The following is a 6,420-nucleotide window of genomic DNA, read 5'->3' as shown; positions in this document are numbered from 1 at the left end:
CCCCGTCCCCCCGCCCACCCTAAAGAGCCGCTTCCAATGCTGCCGGTGAGTCGGGCTGTGTGGCCCTACCTCGCATTGAGGAGAACCCCAGACACCCTGCAAAGTTTCCTCCAGTTTTCTCCTAGAGCTCCCCAAGCTCTCCTCCACCCGTGTGTCTGCGTGGGGGTAGGGCGTGGGCGGAATGGTCAATCTAGCCCTGCCTGGTGGCTTCCTGGAAGCCGAGTCAAAGCTAACAGGTCAGTCCCAGGCCTAGAAATTGGGGGCAAACTCTCTTTGCCCTGGCCCCAGCCAGGCTCAGCACTCAAAATGCTTTGTCTCCTGAGGGCAGACTAGGGGCGCGGACCGCAGGTGCGCAACCCACAGTCACACTCCGAGACTAATTAAGGACTGGTGCCCCTTCCTTCACTCTACCACAAACTCAGAGTCCTGACTTCTCCGTAAGTATCTGTCACCTAGGTGTGGGTGTACTCTCACCCCAATCCCGCCGCGCAGAGCCCCTCTACGCCCCGACTCGCCGGAGCGCTACAGCTGACGGGGACTGGAGTGGTGCGCGCCTCCCCCCGCCTCCTCCGCGCGCGGTGACTCCAGCCCTGCGCTCGGCTCGTACTCCAGCCACGCCGCCGCCCGGCACTGCAGCGCCGAGGGAGGAGGCGCCGGCGGAGGAGGGGGAGGAGGACCGCAGCTTGCCAGCCGGGAGCCACTTTCCCGCCCCTCCTCTCGCCGCTGACACGCTCCGAGGAGTCACCACTCCGTGCGCTGCAGGAGACGGTGGCAGACGGAGGCGGCCCTGGGGAGCGAGCCAGAGCTACGCCCGGGCGGCGGCAGCTGCAGCTGCAGCGCAGACAGCACCCAAGGCAAGGCGTCCCCGGCGCCTGGAGCGGTGAGTGAGGGACCCCGGGGTTTCCCGCCGCCGCTTAATTTTCCTTTCACACCCAGAGGCCAGACGCTGCAGCCTGTGGGGAACTTTTTGCAACCTTGTAGAAGCGCAACTTTGCCCCGCCTGCCCACGAGGGAAGCGGTTGCTGGCGCCCGGTGCTGCTCGGCCGGCCGGGCGCCTTTGCTGCGGCTGGACCGTTGAAGTCGGGTGTGGCGGACGGAGTGACACCCCCTCGCCCCAGTTGCCCGGGGTAGGTCAGGGGCTGCGGGCTCACCACTTATCTTGGATTCCCCGAAGAGGCAGGTGGGCAGCAGCGGGGATGCGGGGCCGCGCCCTCCTTCCTCCGGGACCTACACTATCCTTCGCTGGTCTGGTTTAGTTCGATCGGCCGGGGAGGCTGACTCCAAACACGCAGCTCTGAGCTGCTGACCGGTGTCTGTCCAGGACCTCCATCCTAGTTTTGGGCTCAACTTTCCCGCGGGGATCCCTCTGCATACGTGAGGGTGGCGGGAGACAGAGGCAGCCGCATTGGGCGCTGCGGGAGCCCAAAAGAAGCACGGGGGGTTTAAAAACTATTCCACGTAAATGCCCGGCGCTCCTGTCTATTGTCTACGCGAGAACGAGGAAGGGATGGAGAGAGGGAAACCCGCGGGGCTGTGGCTGGGAGCGCCTGCACCTCCCCACACTGCGCCTGCATTCGCGAAACCCTACCGGGCGCCCACTGTGCCCCAGGTGCGGCTAGACAGACACACTGGAGCGAGGCTCGGCGGGGGGCGAAAGCCCCATCACCTGTGAACAATATACCGCGCTGATTTCGGATTGTGGTGAGGGCTGTGCAAGCGATCCCAAATCCATCACTGATCTTATTAGAGGGCTCCCTCCTGGGCTCTAGAACTGGGAAGACTTCTCGAGCGTGTCGCGGGGAGCGCCCCGAGCTGGGCCACCAAGACTGCGGAATACGGCGATGAACTTGGCGTGGGGCAGTGGGAACCCCACCGCAGATGCACAACCCAGACCATTTCTGTGGGCGCCCGGGGACCTCAGGCGCCCGGCACGCGGGGGCGGAGGGGGGGGCTGAGTCAAAGGGGCTGGAGGTGTCGCCAGGATGGCCCGAGCGGGGGACGCTCGCGTCACCCGCTACGTGTGCGAGTGATGCAAATGCAGACCCACGAGGGGCAGGCGGGGGTGGGCGGTGCGGCGTGGGGGTGGGGGAGGCGGCGGAGTCTCCGTCTGGGAGCGCGCGTGTGCGTCAGAGGCTCTCGGGTGATGGATGCCGGGCGACCCCGCGGGGAGGAAGGGGCGGACGGCCTGCGGCGGGGCCGCAGCGTCTTGGAAAGCCCCGCAGGATCGGGGCTGCGGGCTGACAGGCTGCTCCGCAGTGCGCCGCAGTGCCGGGAAGGCGCCTCGGCGGCCGGGCGCTCCCGGGGGAACCGAAAAGGTGGGGGGGGGGGCGTCTTTTAAGGCGCCACGACAAGGACCCGATGGTCTCCTCTTTCGCTGGACCTCCTCCCTGCATCTTAGCTGACAGTGCGAGAAAGTTGTTTCAGTTTCATTCTTGTCCTTAATCCTGGAGGAGAATTTGGAGTTAATCCCTTCCGGCGTTCACTGGTTTCCAGGGCAAGTTCCGAAAGGCCTCGTGCTCGCGGCCAGCTTTCGTGAGAAGGTGTCTATGGCGAGGGTCATAGTCGCAGAGCGAACCCATTCCTTCGCCTTCTTCTGCGTTGTCAGGCGGCGGGGCCTCCAAGGGAAACTCGAGAATGTGTCGCATTCTTCCTTTACAACGAAAAAAAAGTGTGTGAAAAACAGCACGACCCTAGTGGGCCCAATGCATTCCCTAGTGGAAAACAAAAAGCCCAACCCACGTTTCATTTTATATATTATTATTGTTATTATGATTATTAGTTTAAAGACCCCACTTTCTGGAGACCTAAGGGCAAAGGTTTTTCTACTGGCTTGACTGAGCCCAAATATGCAGTATGTGTGGCGAGAGGAATGACGGGGTGGAAGTGGGGAAGGAAGGGAGAAAAGCAATGGTTACCGAGCCCAGAGACAAAGGTCCCAGTTCCGGCTTGTCCACGCGTTATGTTATGTCCCCTTGGGCAAGTGACTTACCCTCTCGCGTTCATGATGCCCATTTGAGAAATGTGGAAAATAGCCCAGACTAGCTCGTATTACATTGTTTTGAGGACAAAAGAGATGGTCTCAGATAGATTTGGACATGCAAATTCTTTACGAATGGAACATATTATGAAACAAAGTCCCTTTAAGGGAAAAGAGAACAATTTTATCTTTTAAAAAATTCTGGAGAGTTTCTGAAGCACTGTTCCTTTAATGAAATTTGGCCTTCAGAGTCAGCAAATGGAGACAATAGACTTTTCCTAACAGTGTGATGTAAAATCAAAGGCCATTAGCTGCTGTCCAGAGAAGGAGAGGAAAAAAAGAAAGCTCTGGATTGCATCTGAATGTTTTGGTAGTAGAGAAATCAGATTTACCTTTTATGACCTAATAACAGTAAAAGTAGCTTCTCTGGTCTGAACAGCCGACTAGCCTAAGAGCTTTCAGGAAAAAACCCACTCATTACTAACTCCAGAATATTCCCTAAATGTGGAAGGTGCCTCGGAGACCAGGATGCAATTTCTGTCCTCAAGGAGATTACCGCAAAGGGCATCCTAATGTGCAGCATGTCACGTGACTGCAAGTACCAGGAAATGCATTTCCTGTAATTAGGGATATTACAATGGCTCCTGCTCCGAGGTAAGTTTGTTGACATATTTCATAAATAAAAACATCTGCTTTGTCAGAAAGCCTTCCTAACCAGCTCACTATGTTGTTATTCGTGTTGTTCATACATAATGATCAATTGCCGTGACTAGTGAAAGTAAAATGCCCCTTGTTATCCCATGAGGCTGCCTCAGGGGAAGTCCTAGGATTCACCACTGTGCTTCTTGGTTCTGTATTCCTGAGAGTTCTGTCTGACCCACGGCTTAGAACATGAGTGTCATGGCCAATTAATTTCACACAAAGGTATCGATTCCATAAAATCTGTTTGTAAACCAAGGAGAGGCAGCTCCCCAGCTGTGTGCAGTCTGGGGACAACGTTGATGAATTGTTTTTTGTTTTGCTTTGCTTTTCAATTCCAGTCCAACTGAGCAACCAGTGTAAAATGTTGCAGTGGACAGAATTTGGAGCTTTATTCTTTATCTGAGACAGCTTGGAGTATCCATGGGGGAAGAAGATACTCTTTTAGTTCTTTCTGGAAATCTGTCTTAATGAGATTCAAAGGCACCACTTAATTTTATACTGGATGCCCCTCTCAGGGACTGTCTGTAGTAGTTACGTATCACGATGGCTTCCCTATCGGGGAGAATTGAACAAAATAAAGTAAACAGAGAGTGGTGAACTTGGATGGTTTGGTCCTTTATGGTCCTAATATTCTTTCCTGCCATGAAATGCCGACATATAGGATGAGTTGTATTTTAAATTTGAACTTTGCTTATAAGTAGAATATAGGAAGTGATTTTGATTGATTCATAGTGAACTTTTACTTGGAACTATGGGCTCTGTTTCTGAAAAGGAAATGGTCTCAGAGTTTGTATTATGCCATGGGGGGGCATTAATTAAAACATTTTTAAAAGGCCATGTTTGAAAAATAATATTCTCAGCTTAGTGTAAAGCAAATATTTAAATTATTTAACACGACAACATTTGAAATGTTTTCTTTTGCTCACCTAACGCATGCCACGCCTGCTGTGTGTGTCCCGTGGGTGGTGTGTAACTCAAATGACTCAGACCGGACCCTAAGGGCTATACTGATGGGCTTTTGTCTTCTCATAGCACTTGGACCCTGACAATTCAAAAGCACAGTGAGATGTGTAACAAGTTAGAATAAGTGCTTCTCTTGTCCTTTGCCACTGTTTGAAAATGCTGTGAATTAGAATCCTAGAATAGCCAAATAGACCAGGGCTTCTCAAATACTTGTGTGTATCACACCTCCCTGGGGAGCCTGTTCAAATGGAGATTTCCGAGCCCTATCCAAGACATTCTAAATGAGGGGTTTTGTGGGTGAGCTCAGAATATGCTGTTTATCAAGCTCTGCCAAGTGAGTTGGCTGTCATCATTAGGGGCCATACTTGCAGGGGCCCTTCAACTAGACAATGTGGCAGAGACCCAGAACGCATGGACTTTCTAAGGTATGTTGTCCTCTTCATTATTGATTTATATTGAAGCCCTTACAGAAGTCACATTCTAGCTGGCAAGGCAGACTTAAAGATGACTACATTCTTTGGTAGGAGTCACAATGAGGCAAGTGACTGGGAAGGACTCTGTGAGTCAGTTGTGCAGATGATATCAAAGAAGGGAGGGCATAGGCGGATGGAACTGTATGGCAGATTAGTCATGTATGGCTGGTCAGGGGAATAAAGACTGAAAATGTTGACCTTCAAGGCCTGCAAGTCTGTGGATAGTCTGGCCCCTGCTCACTTCCATGAACTCATGTAGCGAAACCCCCAAACCTTTTCCTTCTTAGCAACCGTCAACCATCAGTCTCTTCCTGCTGTAGCAACCTTATTAACTCCTTATATTCTTCAGATTTCACCCAGTCTTCCCTTCCTGGGGAAGCCTCCCAAACCTCTCTTGGAGGTTAAAATTCCCTTTCCCCTCATAATGTACTTTTTGTTATAGATAAAGTTATCAGAGAAAAATAGGATGCTCAGTTAAATTTAAAGTCATATTAACAATAAACATTTTAAAATATAAATGTCTCAAATATTACATTGGACATACTTATATTAAAACATTATTTGAAATTTAAGTTTATCTGGGCACCTGTATTTTTATTTGCTAAATCTGGCAACTGTTTATAAAGCTCATTAAATGAACAATTTCCGTTTTTTTAAAAAATGAGATTTTTCATTAATGCCTATCTGTCCTGATTAAACTCCAGGAGGCCAAGGACAAGGTTAAGGATTGGTGGTGTTTTGTCTTGCTGATTTGTTCCTAGTGTCTAAAAAAATATCGGGAACATAACAGGAACTCAATAAGTATTAGGAAATGAAGCAAGGAGCTGTTTGGGAAAAATGGACAAGTTTCTCAACCTCTCTGAGCATTAATTTTTCAGCTGTGAAAAGATGGATTTTTATATCTATTCTTTAGGACTGTGTATGAAGATTAAATGGGAAAATAAGCACAAATCTTTTAGCATGTTACTTTGTAGACACTGTACTTTCAAAGGTGTCTTTCCTCTTCTTTCAATGTTTGTCTTATAAAATGAAAGAATTCCTTTTTAATGTATGAAATCTTACTTCCTTTTTACTGTAATGCAGTCTTGTAAGCAGTCAGATGCTTCCTGAACATTCACTGAATGCAGGGTGCCCTGGAGACTCAGCTGGGCAGTTCTCAAGGAGTGCCTGTCTGCAGGGTGGTAGCACGGGGGGCCGGCTCCATGGACTTTCGTCGCTGTGCAGTCACGCAGAACCTCACATTTAGAAGGGCCCTGTGTTCGACTGATCCTCTACCATCACCGCTTGAAATTCTTGGAACAGGGG

The 6,420-nt window shown here is 50.8% G+C and overlaps 1 protein-coding gene across 1 annotated transcript in view; it reads left to right on the top strand.

Annotated features, from left to right (window-relative positions):
* Nucleotides 1-677: 677 nt before the first annotated feature.
* Nucleotides 678-6,420, top strand: part of SV2C (synaptic vesicle glycoprotein 2C) — a 187,089-nt gene continuing 181,346 nt past the window's right edge. The window contains exon 1 of the mRNA XM_024563580.4: nucleotides 678-880. The gene's annotated coding sequence lies outside the window, so the exon portion shown is untranslated. The remainder of the gene's footprint in view (nucleotides 881-6,420) is intronic.

The sequence above is a fragment of the Desmodus rotundus genome, chromosome 1 (assembly GCF_022682495.2).
Source record: "Desmodus rotundus isolate HL8 chromosome 1, HLdesRot8A.1, whole genome shotgun sequence".
NCBI lineage: Eukaryota > Metazoa > Chordata > Mammalia > Chiroptera > Phyllostomidae > Desmodus > Desmodus rotundus.
Note: the sequence above shows the minus strand (reverse complement) of the source record. Positions and strands in the feature narration are given on the sequence as shown.